Source organism: Gekko japonicus, unplaced genomic scaffold, assembly GCF_001447785.1.
Source record: "Gekko japonicus isolate JY-2015 unplaced genomic scaffold, Gekko_japonicus_V1.1 scaffold640, whole genome shotgun sequence".
Lineage (NCBI taxonomy): Eukaryota > Metazoa > Chordata > Lepidosauria > Squamata > Gekkonidae > Gekko > Gekko japonicus.
In genome coordinates, this window is record NW_015174860.1 from 516,597 (window position 1) to 533,418 (window position 16,822).

Here is a 16,822-nt window from a genome sequence, read left to right on the forward strand (position 1 = left end):
TTGTGATATTTTGACTACCCTTCCTTCATAGGAGATCCACTTTACCATTGGATAGTCAAGTAATAATTTATCAGATTCTGACAAAGGGAGGTTTGACTCTCGAAAGGTTATACCCTGAAAATCTTGTTGGTCTCTACTGGGCTCGAGTCTAGCTCTTGGCCATCAGTTAGTGTACATGTTGGCTTTCTGAAAGCCTGTGCCCTGGGGATGCTCAGTGGTTTGCCAGTTTGGTCTGCAATTTTTCTGTAAACCGCAGTTGGCACACTCAAACATTTGAAACAGTTCCCGTATGTGTCTGTAGAAAAGCTGATTGCACATCTGTGATCTTAAACTGCTTTCCTGTAGCTTGCCCTCCCTCCCTGATTGGCTGGACCTGCCGCTGTCTTCCTTCCCCATCTGCTTCTTTGCCACATTCTTACTTAGAATGTTTCTATTTCAGTAGTGTGTGGCTGCCTGACTTGGTGCCCATGAATGGCAAAGACATGTGAAACTGTCTGGATCTGGAACAATCAGTGCATGTCCATTGTGGCATTTCCTCGTGGTAAGTGTAGCTTTTCACTCTGCCTGGCAAATGTTTACTGTTTTTAATCCAACATGAAAAGGGGAGAGTCATGGCTGATTGATGTGTGTTATCTCTATATCCTTGGCATATCATGCCTCACAAAGTAGGTCACTAAGGACCTGCTCATGACCCTGGGGGATATGTGCCTACACTAGCAATCCAAAAAGTTCTGTCAATTGCACAGGTGCAAATGCTCTGCCAGATGCAACATTTAAGTTACAAATGTCTCTTATTTATCAACATATCAATTGTGCGTGACTCTGTAACATGGGAAGCAAGTTGTGCAGGAAGGCTTGTGGAAGAGGCGACCTGTGCGGCTGCCAGATTGAATATCATGAACTGTGTTGGCATAAAGCTGCTCAATATAGCATCCAATCTGCGCATCAAACAAAACATTGGGTCAGTCAACTTGTGTATAAGTGATCAGCTTGACCATAGTAAGTTTGAATATTGATAATAATGTTTTGCAAAATTTGCATCTTCAACCATTTGGCAAAAGAACAAAATTCGAGTTCAGTGGCTCCTTTAAGACTAACAAAGTTTTATTCCAGTGAGTGGATGGCTTTATGTGGCAAATGGTACCCAATGTCTGTTTCAGTTAATGCATGAGTAGCATCACATTGCTTCTGCATCAGTTCTGAGTATGTTTACTTGGAGACAGTGTATTTAAGAGTACAGCTTCAATAAACCTGCTTAGCGTTTCAGAGTTAGTCAAAACTTTAAAAGAGAACAGTAAGGAATACAGGACACTTCTTGTGCAACCTAAAGATTTTACTAGTTTTCTTTTATTCAGTGCCTACCTCTCATGACCCCAGCTTTAGGGTGTATGAATGGAGCAGTTCACTACAAAACTGCTAATAAAACCCTCAAGTCAGATGAATTTGAATACTGTGTACAGTCCCCCACCTCCAAAAGAGCAGCTTTGGGGGATGGGCTTGGTTAAGAAATGTAAAAATATTTGCTATTAATATGTCTCTGCATATAAACAGAGCAGCTTCAGCTAACCACAAACCCAGCTGTTCAGAACTTGGAGAAAAAGAAATAAAAGCAGAGACTTGTTTTGTTGCTGTGTTAATCCTAGAGAAGGCATAAAACATCCTTGTAATTTTCTGCTTGAAGCCAATCTTCATTCTTGTGTTTGGAGTGCCGGAGCTGATTCAGACTAACGTGCAGGTGTTGCAGTCAGAAAACCATGATAAATGTAAGATAGCCATGCAACATAGCTTATGGCACGACTGCTGCACATTTTATGTATACACACAGACACCATGAGCTAATGTTTCTAACAGCTCTCTAGATCGTATCAGTCTCTCTCTACTGTTCCTTTGCCAAAGTCTTTGCCAGGCTATTGTGCTTTCCAGGGTCTGAAACAGGGAGGTCTCTTTCCATTCCCTCATTGTTGAGCCTAAGGAGGCTAAGCCAAACACATTGGAAAGGCACCTGTTGTTTCCACATCAAGGGACTGAACTATTTTATGTTCCTTTTACAGAACTGAAAAAAAATCCTCAACCCTCTTGTGGGCTGGATGCTGCATTTAAGCAATATGGCAGCTGGGAAGGAATAAGCAAATGACTCAGCAGCTACCTGAGAGTTTTCTCTTACCAAATGATGATCTGCTCTCTCTGACCATATGAGATTGTCTGCAGTTTATGGGACTTTTAAAAGTTTGGAATTCTTGAAGTTGTGGTGGTACTGATGAAACTGATTCCTGAAAACAAACCTTTTTTCCTGCCTAACCGTAGTGTGCTCTGACCCTAGAAACAAGGGCTACCCTTTTCTGTATATTGATAACAAAATATAAATACTGCATACTGATAACAAGAACAATCCCTCTTTCTGCAGGAGGACTGCATGGGTGGGAATATATATCCATGCAATGTGCTATGGAAATTCTGGGTCGATGACCCTAGATGAGAATGTGAATGGTTGATATTCTTTATTAGCTGCTTCAAATGTTTTCTCGTTGACACATATGCTTTCCATGGGCAAGGGAAGGCTTTGACACCAGAGTACTTTGAACAAATAGACCCCTTTGTGGATACTGATGTGGCACACACACATTAGACTCTCAAAGGATTGTACCATGTGCCTGCCTGTACATTTGAAATGGCTCTAATGGTGGTAAGAGGAGGCCAAAACATGGGATCCCAGCAGGGTGTTAACTTACATGTCTTTAAAATAATCCAGCTCCTTCTTTTTAAAAATGAAAGTGGATCATTAATTGCCTCCTTTTGATGTGTGAGGAAAGAATGACTGGTTATGACTTGCCAGAAGTACATGCTGAGCTGGAAGCAGAACCTGGGACAATTTGGTTGGACACAGTAATCCCCGATTCCACAAATATGCTTCCAAATATCACCTCTTTGGGCACAATGGTTTCATTGCATTTATTTGAGCAGCAGTGGCTGTAGAAACTGCAAAGTGGGCTGAATGCAGACAATTGCAGTCCCACTGTCCTAGGCCTTAGAGCTTAGGCCCAAGAACAGGGAGATGAATAGAACACTGCTGTAGTTTCTCTCTTAAAGGCTCCCCCCCCCAAATGCCATTCACTGTTTGCACAATAAGTGGTAGGCTGTTTGCTGTGCACAGCTCCAGATGTGTTTCCGATACTGGGAAATTGCATTTTTCAGCACTACAAATGCTACATTCTCTACATTGGAGGATGTTATTCCTCCATCAGCTCCTACTGTGCTTTTAAAAACAAAATTTAGAAGGCAAGTTGCTTCCTTGAGCAGTTTAATTTAAAAATAAACCACGTTATTTGCTGACTGGGTACTGTCCCCCACTGTGCAAAGCCAGTGCTTGAGTACACACCTAACATAATGTTTTAAATAGCTGTGAAAGAGGAATAGCAACCCACAATGGGGAGAAGGTATCTTGCTACTAGAATTGGCTTGTGTGAGTGTCACAATACATTACCTGGATGCTCTGACATCCTAGTGGCTAGGAGATGGAAGTACAAAACAGGAAGACCCTTGGATAAATATCACCTCTGCCATGAGCTTGCTAGGTAGCCTTAGCAAACTACTATAAGCATCAGATCCCCACCTGAAATATGGAGATACTATTACTGATTGCCCAGGCTAGCCCAATCTCACCAGATCTCAGAAGCTAAGCAGGTTCGGTTCTGGGATGGGTGACCTCCAAGGAATCCCAGGGTTGTTACACAGAGGCAGGCAATCACAAACCACTTCTGAGAACAGTATGGGGTCACTGTAAGTCAGCTGTGACTTGATGGCAAGAAAAAAGTATAGATGTACCTTACATGGTTGTCACAAGAACAATAAAGACAATACATTGATATTAGTTTTCATTGAATGACTCTGTTGTTCCCTTAAACTAGTCTGTGGAAAAGTGTAAAACAAACATCCATTGGATTAATTTTCTGCATTATATCTCACATTAACACCCTTCATGTATGGCACAAATAGGGTACAAGAAGCTCAAAGGCTCTTCTTGGGATCTCCTGTGAAAATAATTGCAAATGTGGCTTGGGCACCCTGGGCTTTTAAATTTTTATGCGGCAAGATCATTACTGGTAGAGAACTTTGACCAGAGAGCTGTCCAACACTAAAGCCTCCTGAAACACAGGAGCCCACCCTGGGGAAACAGGTGTTGCACATTAGGGTAATATAAACAGCAGCAATGGTTGTATTCCCTATCATGAAAGTTTGCTTTAATTGTTAATGGTCCAGAGGAGGAGGAGGAGGAGATTGGATTTATACCCCGCCCTTCACTACCCAAAGGTGTCTCAGAGCGGCTTACAAACTCTTTTCCCTTCCCTTCCCCACAACAGACACCCTGTGAGGTAGGTGGGGCTGAGAGAGCTCTTGACAGAAACTGCTCTTTTTCAAGGACAGCTCTTATCAGAACTACGGCTTGCCCAAGGTCATCCAAGCCAGGTGCAAGTGGAGGAGTGGGGAATCAAACCCGGTTCTCCCAGATTAGAGTCCGCACACTTAACCACTACACCAGAGGCATTGTTGCAGCCTTCTGGACACCACAACGGACAGCCAGTGGATAGCAATGGGCCTGGCTCCTCATGGTGATTTCTGGGGTGACTATGTGCATGTCCAGGATAGGATGTATATGCTCAAAGTGAGTCTTACTAGGAATGTCATTCCCCATACATAGTCCTGTCACCTTCTCTGCCTTCTTAAATCTCCTATTATGCTCCTTTGAGTAAATCATCACAGCCTTCCTGCATATTTTCTTCTCCATCCCATCCTCACTCTAATGCTCATGCCTGTGATCTGATGTCAGCCTTGTTTTTGCCCATATACTACTCATACACAATCTTGTTATTCATGTTCACACCTGCATTTCTCTACTAAATAAAGCAGTAGAAGCTGCACATGAGAAACCATGAGAGCAGTCTTTGGAACAGTGGGCCAAGCAAAATGAGCAGTGCTATAACAACAATAAAATGTATTTATTTCAGATTCTTCTGTATGTTGTTCACGCTGCTTATAAAGTTCATAAGAACCTAAGAGAAGCCAAAGCTGGATCAGGCCAATGTCCCATCCAGTCCAACACGCTGTCACACAGTGGCCAAAAATACCAGGTGTCATCAGGAGGTCCAGCAGTGGGGCAAGGACACTAGAAACCCTCCCACTGTTGCCCCCCCAAGCATCAAGAATACAGAGCATCACTTGCCCCAGATTGAGAGTTCCTAATAGCCACTTATGGACCTCTGCTCCACATGTCTATCCAATTCCCTCTTGAAGCTGTCCATGCTTGTAGCTGCCACCACCTCCTGTGGCAGTGAATTCCATGCGTTAATCACTCTTTGGGTGAAGAAGTACTTCCTTTTATCTGTTCTAACCCAACTGCTCAGCAATTTCATTGAATGCCCATGAGTTCTTGTATTGTGAGAAAGGGAGAAAAGTACTTCTTTCTCTACCTACTCTATCCCATGCATAATTTTGTAAACCTTGATCATGTCACCCCTCAGTCATCATATAACTCTGTTCCAGATGTGGCTCCCAAATATTATCATTACAAAAAGAAACAAAAGGTTTGATTAATTAAAAAAAGAAACAAGAAGATAAATTCATTAGAACAGCAGCTCACAATAAAAGCACAGCAACACTCAAACACGCATCAACAGATTGCCCAGTAAAAAAAGGGAAAGTTTTCACCTGGCTCCTAAACTAAGTGGGCTTGGTGACAGGCAAGAAACTATGGGGAGGGAATTCTAGAACCAAGGGGCCACAACAGAGAGGGCTCTGTCACTATTTTCCATGCTCCTCAGCTCTGAAAGTGGCAACACAATGAGCAAGGCCTCTGAAGAAGAACTTAGTTGATGGGCATGTGGGCAAAGTGTGAATGCCCAGAGTTTGTCAGCATGCAGTGGCTTCACACACAATTCCTTTGCCTCTTATTATCCTTAATAATGCCACAACACACCTTGCAAATAAGCTTGGTCAGTTTGTCCTCCCCCTTCCTTACTTCAGATTTGGCTCCACAATATGCAAACATATTCATGGCTAACTTAGAGCAGTGTTTCCTCAGCTCCTTCCCACTCACACCTCTAATGTACTTGCAGCAGTAATGGGGTACCTAGAAAAGACCTAGAAACTAGATGTCAACTCTGCCCCTATATAAACCTAGACAACAATTATTACAGGGCCCAGTGACATCAGCTATACGATCTGGGGTGCATCTACTTGCTCATCTTCCAGAGTGATGTATTCATCAATTGTCAACAATGCACTGCTTTCTCCATATTGCACTTAGTCCCTACTCCCTACACAAAAGAATATATGGATACTACAAATGTGGCAGTTAAAAAATCCACTATTCAGGATACAGTGAGGGAGCATTTCAGCCTCCCAGGACACTCTATTATCAATCTGAAAGTCACCATCCTTCAATAAAAGAACTTCAGAGGGAAACTTGACGCTGATGGGTTTTTAAAACCACAGTGAACATCTGTGCATCTGAAGAATATATGTAGAAATATAACTTTGTTAGTTTTTAAGGTGCCACATGACTCCTGTTTAGTTTTGCAGGACAGCCTATGGAAAGCAGCCAGTGCTGCGTAGTGATCCATGTATTGGATTAGGATTGACAAGATATGGGTTCAAATTCCCATTCAGTCATGATGCTCATTGGGTGATTTTGGATCAGCCAACGTTCACTCAGCTTAGCCTACTTCACAGAGATCATGAGGCTAAGATACAGGAGAGCAGCCTGAATAGCCACTGACTAGCTTAATCTTGCCAGAGTTTGGAAGCTAAACATGGTTAGTACTTGAATGGGAGACTATCAAGGAAGACAGGGGTTGCTGTGCAGAGGAAGGCAATGAAAAACCACCTCCGCTCATCTGTTGCCTTGAAAACCCCAGTCCCTGGGTTGCCATGAGTCAGTTGCAACTTGACAGCACAGAGACATTATTAAGATGCATGCTGGGAGAACCATGTATGCTGCCTGAAGAGGCCCTAGGACAGAGGTCCCCAACATGGTGCCCCTGGGTGCCATGGCACCTGCTGACATCTTTCTTGGTGCCTGCCAAGTGTTTTTTGAAAGTGGGTGGGTCTTTTGCCAGGCAGAGTTTCTGGTTGGCTGCACAACTTTCTGAAAACATTGCTTTGGCAGCAGCTTGCACCAAACCACAAGGATCTTCACTGTGTGATTGAAGATGAGCTATGGCTGCCATTTTGTGGCTGGCTCCACCTCCTGTGGTAGCCATTTTGTGGCTGCGCCCACCATCCTCTGTCAGAACTATAAAGTTGCCCACAGGCTCAAAAGGGTTGGGGACCACTCCCCTAGGAGAAAGCAGCAATAAAATATGATGTATAGATAAATCATGCTTATTCATACCATTTACTTTATTAAGAAAAAATCCAGTGTGCAGAATTTGGATTTTCTTGGAACAATGGTAACTGCCACCATTTATTTTTGTTGATGTCTTATCCCTATTGTGAACCTGGTAAGAGTTCTATCACTTGAGAGCCAGTTGGGTGTAGTGGTTAGGAGAGTGCAGACTCTCATCTGGGAGACCCGGGTTTGATTCCCCACTCCCCCCACCTGCAGCTGTGACCTTGGGTCAGTCACAGCTCTCTCAGAGGTGTTCTGAAAAGAGCGTCTTGAAAGAGCTCTCTCAGCCCCACCTACTTCACAGGGTGTCTGTTGTGGGGAAGGCAAGGGAAAGGAGATTGTAAGCCACTCCATAGGTTTATCTAATTCCCTCTTGAAGCCGTCCATGCTTGTAGCCGCCATCACCTGCTGTGGCAGTGAATTCCAAGTGTTAATCACTCTTTGGGTGAAGTACTTCCTTTTATCAGTTCTAACCCAACCGCTCAGCAATTTCATTGAGTGCTCATGAGTTCTTGTATTGTGAGAAAGGGAGAAGAGTACTTCTTTCTCTACCTGCTCTATCCCATGCATAATCTTATAAACCTCGATCATGTCACCCCTCAGCCATCGTTTCTCCAAGCTAAAGAGCCCCAAGAGGTTTAACCTTTCTTCAGAGGGAAAGTGTTCAACCCTTTGATCATTCTAGTTGCCCTTTTTCCAATGCTACAATATCCTTTTTGAGGTGTGGTGACCAGAACTGTACACAGTACTCCAAATGAGGTCACACCATCGATTTATACAGGGGTATTATGATACTGGCTGATTTGTTTTGAATTCCCTTCCTAATAACCCCCAGCATAGCGTTGGCCTTTTTTTTTGCCATAGCACACTGTCTCAACATTTTCAGTGAGTTATCTACTATGACTCCAAGATCTCTCTCTTGGTCAGTCTCTGCCGGTTTGGCCCCCATCAACTTGTATTTATAGTTAGGGGTTTTGACTCCAATTATCCTAACATGCATATTCATCACTTGGTTGCTGTGACAAGTGATGAGTCTTGCAGGTGTGAATGGCAACCTCAGGAAGAATTTTCACTTTAGTTCAATCCCCCCCCCCACCAGTGGAGCCTGTTCACACCACTCACTACATCTTTCAATGATTAAATGTATGGACCTGCATGCAGTAGAGTGGCAGAGCCGAGTGGACTGAACCAGTTCAGACTGTGGAGAGGGGGTGTCAAACTACCCTCCACCCAATAATAAATCAGGCGAAAGAGGGCAAAGGCCCACTTACTCAGCTCCCTACTGTGTTACTTTTCTGTTTGAAAGGAGTTCTGCACTTGGAAGCAGTGTTGCCAGCTCCAGGCTGGGAAATACCTGGGAATTGTGTGTGTGTGTGTGTGTGTGTGTGTGAAGCCAGGGGAGGGGAGGGTTTGGGGGAGGGAGGGATTTCAATGGGGGTATAACGCCATAGAGACTAACTTCCAAAGTGCCAATTTTCTCCAGTGGAGCTGATCTTTGTCACCTAGAAATAGTGGTAATCCCAGGAGAGCTCGACCAAGGCAACCCTATTCGCAAGAGGTGGTTTTTTTTTAATGACCAGCACTTGAAGTCTGAGGCTGCATGGTACTTCTACAGTCCCCCTGCTTGTGTAGGCCCAAGTCTCCTAAACTCTGTGCGAAGCAGGCCTTAGTCAGCCCATTAGGGCCTACTTCGTTCTTACCAAATATGCTTGGGACACCTCATGGAAGTGTACGTGGGAACGCACTACTGCTGGAGGCATCGGTGACTTGTAACTGCAAGAGAAAGATAACAGGGCGACGAGTTGCGTGTGCGGTGCGCGGGGGCAAAAGGTTTCTCCGTCCCAGGTGCTCGACACTTCCTGCCAAGCTTCTTTCTCTTTCGGAAGATGAAAGGACTTCCCAGGCTGGAGACGTGCTGGTTTGGCGCTCCCGCTCTCCAGAGCGCCGACGGGCCATTTCCATGACAGGCGGCAGTAAATCTCTGAGCACGGGGAGGAAGGACAGGAGGACTCGACTCTCTCGCGGTTCAGTCCGGCGCCCAGCCACTGCCCAGCTCCCCTTGCCGGCTCAGCTCGCCGAGACTGGCACCCGTTTCCAGGCCGGCCCGGGGCGTGACTCTGCCCTCGGCCAGGGCGGGACTACTGCGGCGCGGAGAACAGCCAGCCGAGCGAGCGCAGGTGAGGCTGGCGCGCAGATTCCTACGCCCCCTTCCCAACCTGGCGCGCGGGGAAGGCGCGCTCTGGGCGCCAAAGCCATGTGGCGCTGGCGGGGAGGGAAAGGGAGCCTTCAGCGCAGCGTGGACCCTCCCGGCCCTTCTGATGCCGGCTGGCGGGAGCGGTCGGTCTCGTCAGATCGGCCCTGATTGGAGCGATGGGAGGAGTCCTTTCCCGGCTTGCTCCGCCGAGAGAAGCGCCAGGGTGACGCTTTGGATTCATTTCTGCAGCGGAGTGGCGGGAAGCCCCGCAAAGGAGCACTAGGGCTGGACAAGGCACCGAAAGTGGGCTGGCCGAAAGGCAGGGGTGGGTGGGTGGGGGTGATGTGTGTGCGGCGCGATGTGTGTGATGCGCACAGGGGATGTGTGGCGAGGAGTCGGTGCGCGTTTGCGGAGTGAGAGAGAGGGCGGGGGGCGGGGGGGCGTTGTCGCGGTGCCAAAGGGGCTCCTCCTCCTGAGAAATGACTAACAAATTCCCCTGACGAAAACTGTTGGCAAAACGCAAAGGGAATCTGGGGAATTTTAACTGAGTCATAAAATATATGTTTACCTTATTTTGCACCATCGGCCTTTGCCTTCTTTTTTTGCCTCCGCGTGACTGGGTCGGCCCTTTTATTTTCTCCTTGCCCTAATAAGTGACGCAGGTCCGGGGGTTCTCCATATCTCTCCCACCCTCTGACAGAGCTGTCCTGTCTGAGGGGGCATTTCTGGGCACATGTGGCCTCCCTCAAACCCCTTGGCACCTCTTCCTCTGTGGCTGCTTTGCTGTTCCTTTGTCTCCTCCTCGGCTCTCGGTTTCTCATCTGTTGCCTTCTGCCCTGCCCAGAGGGCACAGTTCTCTTCCACAGCAGGCCTATTCTGCGCTCTTGGAAACTCTGGGTTAATTATGGGGTAGCAGGCCTCCGTGTTCATATGAGGCCCGTCCTGCACTGACTTCATTAACCTAATAGTCTCTATTCCTAAATCTTGAGCTGCCATAGTTCTAAATTTGGGCCACACTAAGGGGGACCATGGGATTTCAGTGGCTGCAGCTCCCATAGCCTCCCCAGATACAGAGAAGGGGGAGTTTAACCTCCCTCATGCTGTTATCCCACCCTGAAACAGGCTCCTTGCAGCTGCAGTTTGCTTCGCGGGGCAAAGTCTGTGTGTACCCCAGTGGACCAGTGGGGTCATCTTAGCTTGAAAAGTGATCTCAATTGCTTCTACTTATGGCTGCCGTTTAGAAAGAAAAATGCTTGAGAGTGCTGAATGTGGACTTCCAGGTATCACATTTACTTTGGCCCTGACACTGTGTGTAAAGCCCACAGTAAAAGGTAAAGGTTCCCTTGCTCGAAAGCCAGTTGAATCCGACTCTAGGGTTGCGGTGCTCAACTCCGTCTCAAAGCCGAAGAGCCAGCGCTGTCCGAAGACGTTTCCGTGGTCATGTGGCCGGCATGACTAAACACCAAGGCGCACGGAACGCTGTTACCTTCCCACCGAAGTGGTACCTATTTATCTACTTGCAATTTCTTGCTTTCGATCTGCTAGGTTGGCAAGAGCTGGAACTAGAGATGGGAGCTCACTCCATCATGCGGCACCCGGGTCTCGAACTGCTGAACTACTGACCTTCCAAAACCTGCAGTTCAGCGTCTTAACCACTTGAGCCACCGCAGCTCCTAAAGCCCACAGACCCCCCCCCAATGTCTCCGGATATGTGGTGGGTCCCCTTCACTGAAACCTACATCCTTCTCTCTCCAACAGTTTCTTTTACTTACGGTCTGGCAGTGGTGCACATGACTCAGTTGTGGCACCTGCTCTGCTAATGTGGCTGTGAATTCCCTTTGTTTTGTCTCTCTGGTATTTTATTTACTTAGGCCACCAATGGTGGTAGACTCTGGGAACTGAAACTGTAATCTAGATAAGAAAATATGAAGTCAGGCTTTAGCTGATAGAGTTAAGTGTGTCATGCAATGATTAAAGAGGAGCTAAGGCCAGTAAAGAGGATAGTTGGAGCCTTGGAGAGCTCACTGGCTTACTGATTTGTGATATTTCTGCCAAAACTGAGCACCTCCCTTCAGGTCTGTTGCTGAGAGGCTGTGTGGACCTGCATGCTTACCCTGTGTGCCACTTGCTGATGATTTGTATAATGTTGAGCTGAGTCACAGAAGAGGAATTAGAAAAAATCTGATGTTAAGAAGGGTGACAACAATGCTGACAGCCTTGCATAGTGATGACCCTGCTATTAAAGCGTCCTCTTTGGACTCCTGGGTCGCATGCCCACAGTTGTGTCTTTGGATTTCTCTGCTTTTATACATGGATGGTAGCTGCTGACAGAATAGTTCTGGGATTCCGGCCTCTCTGCCTCAGTATAACTGTGCTGTTGTGCCTTTGTGCTCACCATAAAACATAAATTAAAAAGGCCTGTTTGCCAAGGAAATGCATAATTAGTACTTTGAATAAATTATGCAAAACAAAGAAATATGCATATGCTTGCTAATTGCTTTGCATAATTGTTTCCTGCTTAGGTTTTTGATTTTGATAATGGCAGAGGCAGCTGAAGTCAAGGTGTGTGCGCAGATGCATTGTATCAATAGAGCTGCACACCGCTGATGCTTCATTTAGACCTTAGACCTTGCCCAGTCTTTTTCTGAGCCTTCCACACCTGCTTCTCATGGTCTGGAGCATTTGTGCTCGCTGCTAGTTGTATGGTACCTGCTTTTTGGGGCCTTTCGATGCTACTGCAGTTGATGTTTGAACAGAGGAGTAATTTAGGGAGAGGCTAATTGCAGGGTTCTTTCTAACTAGTTATCACCAGGCGTGGAAGGAAAAAAGGTCAGTCAGATGGAACGGTAGGCACAGTTGGCCTGGCCCACATGTTTCCTGTTTGCTACAGCAGCATAGGAAGATACTATGGTGAAGCATATCCCACTTTAATAATGATAGGTGTGGATGAAATTTGCTTATTTGAAAATAAAAGGTGGTTTAGTGGGTCACCAAGGTCTTTGCTAGATATAATCCAGTTAGTGGAGTGTAGATGCCCAGTATGTAGGCAAGACAGCTAATATGTTATGTCAATACTTTCCACTGCCCCCAGTATCCAGTTGAGCTGTTTTTCCAGTGTGGGTCTCCTACACTTCTTTTTCTGTAATGTGTAGATTATATGATGGGTTTTAGTACAATTGTACAGTACCTGTCAGAACATCCAGGTCTGATCTGTGGCATCCCTAGATAAAGGATCTTGAAGAAAGACAGCATGTTTGTATTAATAAAGACACACAAACACAGTCCCAGCTTGCAACGTTTCTAAGGTCTAGACAGGCATCAAAGGGACATTTCTGTTTTCATGTGAATGCTAGTTTGTTTATAAGAAAAACAACATGTATTTGGTGTCTTGAGTTGGTAGACTGTCCCTTCAGGAATCCACCTCAGCAATTCTGTGATAATTTCCCATGAACTTTTTGGCCTGTGGAGTTCTGGAGGTTTGTACTACATTCCCCGGGGAAGAAGGCTTTCAGTATCAGCTGGTCACAGAATTCTGATTGCAAACTGTCTGGAAGAATGGGATCTATCTATCTATCTATCTATCTATCTATCTATCTATCTATCTATCTATCTATCTATCTATCTATCTATCATCTATCCATCATCTATCTATCCATCATCTATCCATCATCTATCTATCCATCATCTGTCTATCCATCATCTGTCTGTCTGTCTGTCTATCTATCTGTGTCTATAGTTCTTTTACAGTACTGGCATTTACAGCTTCTCTTAGGAAGCTTGAGATCCTTATGGGGTAAGAATTGTCTGGAACATTAAAAAAATTATTTACACCAAGCAGCAGTCAACACTTGTTTGCAACACTCAGCACTCAGGATGAGAATTCTTGCCAAGCATCATGTTTTCAGCCCCAAGAATGCGATAAGTTTATTGCTTAGATCAGGCCTAAGTTAAGTATTAGCCAGTTGTGTGTTAAATTGTGTGAAAGTCGGAAATTCTCCTTGGAGTCTGTGCCATCAGCTTCTCCCATTTGTTTCCAGACAGATACTCAAGTATTACTATTAGATGAGTGGCAATAGATTCAGGACAGACAAAAACAAGACTTCTTTACTCAATGAATAATTAAATTGTGGAATTTACTAACAGGATGTAGTGATGGCCACAAGCATATTCCCTAGAGAGCACTGTGTTCAGGGGCCCAGAACCGATTGGCCCTCCCGAGTCTTAAGGAGGCCAGGCTGTTGACAACCAGGGCCAGGGCTTTCTCAGTGGCGGCTCCAGCCTGGTGGAATGAGCTCCCAGAGGAGATCAAGGCCCTGTGGAACCTTTTGCGGTTCCGCAGAGCCTGTAAAATGGAGCTCTTCCACCAGGCTTTTGGAGCCGCCGCCACCACTAACAACTAGGATAGGAAACCCATTGCCTTTGGAATTTGTAATAACAGCCTGTGCCAGCTGCCTGCAAGATATTCAAGGATGATCTACGACCCGGTTATGGGAAGAGAACTGATATTATAGCTATCACTGTTTTAATAACAACAATACTATAACAACAATACTAGCACTTATTATGTTATTGTTAATTGGTTTTAAATGCTTTGTTTTATTATAATCATGTGCCAATTTTATGTAAGCTGCCCTGAGCTGGCTTCGGCTGGGAGGGCGGGGTAGAAATGTGAAGAATAAAAAAATAAATGTCTTTAAAAAGCATGGAGAGGTCCATCAATGGCTACAAGCCATGGTGACTATAGGGAACCTTCATATTCAGAAACAGTAGAATTCAGAAACCCCAGTGCTAGGAGACAACATTGGCATCTATGTCCTGTTCATTGGCTCTCCAGGGCAATTGGTGGCCATTGTGTGATAAAGAATGCTGGATTACATGGACCACAGGTCTGATCCAGAAGGGCTCTTATGTTCTTAGCCCTTCTGAGACCTGGTCTACCCATGCAACAGAATGAGGTGGTAATGAGGAGGCAGAGGTCGTAGAACGGACTGCACTGCTTCAGACCCCAGGGGAGTGATCATGTTTTCCAAGGTTTCTGCGTGTGACTAATTCCCAGTTAATGGGAAACTACCACAGATTACAAAAAAACCAATCAATAACATTGCTGCCTAGTGTGCTAATTTTTTTCTTTTAAGGGAATTTTTACACAGAAGAGCATTACAGTTGGATTCTCCCCACTTATAGTCCGAAGTAGTATAGTCCATTGTACCACCATAGAATTCTACTGCCTCGTCCTGCTGTGTGTTCAGACCAAATCTGAGAGTTCGTAAATATTGTGTATAGGCCCTACTATGCTACCCTTCTAGAATGGTAAGCATTTGGGAAGGGGGACTGTTCTAACAGTTGTCTTCCCTCTCCAAGGCTCAATAATTTGTAACCTTTGGCTGGGCCCCTTAACAAGAATGGTGCTATTTCTGGATCTAATCTGACTTCTTGTGGAAACTTTGCTGTGTTGTATGTGGATTATCTCCAGCTCCCTTTCCTTATTCTCGGACACTGACTACATTCTTCTGGATCAGCTGCTCTTTTGCCCAGAGATTGCTCCCTAATATCAGTTTCTGGCCTGTTGGAATCCATCAATGATATGTTGCCAAGCAACAAGTCTGCTTCCTGTCACATTGCGTGACAGTCACCATGCCAACATTTGATCCTTTTATGCATGTAATCCTTTCAAGGATGAATCCACGCCTCATTTTAAAATAAAAAAGCGGGGTTTTAGCTTAGGCATGGGGGTATACCTAGCCCCCATCCCCCACCCACATTCTGACACAGCATCTCTGACTCTTTTCTTTACATTTAGATTATGTCACCTGTCTGCCTTGACAGACTCTGTTTGATAATGTATGACAAAACTGCCTTTATTTTAAACACTAACATCACAGGGACAAGAGCTCCCTTTTTGTTTCACTCCAACTCAGCTTCCCACAGTGTTCAAAACCAGCTGTCTTCCTTGGAACATTGATCACACAATTGCCAATTCCCTGTTCATAAACCGTTCTTTAAACCACATTCTAGTATTGCCCCAAGCATTGTGGATTCTTTCTTACTGCTCCACCCAAACTGGGTGGATGGTGCAGGGGGAGGGAGGAAGCTCTTGCAAGAATGATCACAGCAGACCTTGCAGTGTTTTCAGTCAGGCTGGGTCCAGGGCGGGGATATTAATTACAGACAGAAGTGTATGAATGAGTAGGTTACGAGGAAAGGGTCACCAGGATCCCTTGAAGTATGATCTGCAAAGCTCTTTGGTGACTGAACAAAAATGGACAAAGGTGAGTTAGATTAACCTAGGCTAAAGGACAGATAAATAGACTGTTACAAATGTGGGAACTGCTTCTATAAGCTTAGCAGGACTCCAAGTTCCAAGCAGAAAGTGAAGATGGCATTGCCTTTTCCTTTCCATTTTGCAAATATTTTTTGTCTTTGCTCACCTCTTTTTGTGGATTCTGCTCCCCATTGTGTTTATTGCATGGAGAGTGAGTAAAAGTCTGGGCCCTTGTTTGTCATGCCCGTCTGAAGGATTTGCTTGTGTCCGGTTTTTTTCTGTTACTCATCTCACTGACGTGGGGTTTTTAAGAGTCATGAGGTCTGGGACAGAGTTAGTGCAATTGCAATAAATGTAGGGAGTCACATATATAGTAAACTATATAGTTAAAATGTAGGGAGTCACATATATAATAAAAAACTCATCTCCATTAATTTTTGTGCCTTTTTTCTGCCTCTCTAAGATTACAGAATCAGTGCTACTTTCTTATGCAGCCAAGCATACTATAGCAGGAAAGTAGGAGGAAGCAGACACAGACAAACAGAATGAGCCTTAGCTCTGTGGTAGAACACATGCTTTGCATGCTTAAGTCAGGGCAGGGAAAATTTTGTACTAGATGTACTGAGGGCTTTATACAATGGTCAGATGGACAAATGATCTGGCTCAGCATAAAGTTGCTTCATATGTTCACCTACAGTCAAAAAAAGTATCAGAGGAGAGGCTCAGTGGCAGGGCACATACTTTGCATCTGGAAGATCTCAGGTTTGGTGCCTGGCGTCTCAGGTCGTGGGTCAGAGAAAGACTTCTACCTAAGATATTACAGTAGGGCTGGGATCTCCAGCATTTTGAGCCTGTGGGCACTTCTGGAATTTGAACAAAGTGGATTGGGCATCACCAAGACTGCCATGAGGGGCAGACCCAATCATTTAATGCCTGCCATTGGAGAAGGACCAGCATTTCCTTTGGGAGAGGAGATGCTATT

General features: G+C 45.2%; 1 protein-coding gene across 1 annotated transcript in view; it reads left to right on the forward strand.

The window, feature by feature from the left end:
- Positions 1–523: 523 nt before the first annotated feature.
- Positions 524–16,822, forward strand: part of NAV1 (neuron navigator 1) — a 336,027-nt gene continuing 319,728 nt past the window's right edge. The window contains exon 1 of the mRNA XM_015424681.1: positions 524–541. The gene's annotated coding sequence lies outside the window, so the exon portion shown is untranslated. The remainder of the gene's footprint in view (positions 542–16,822) is intronic.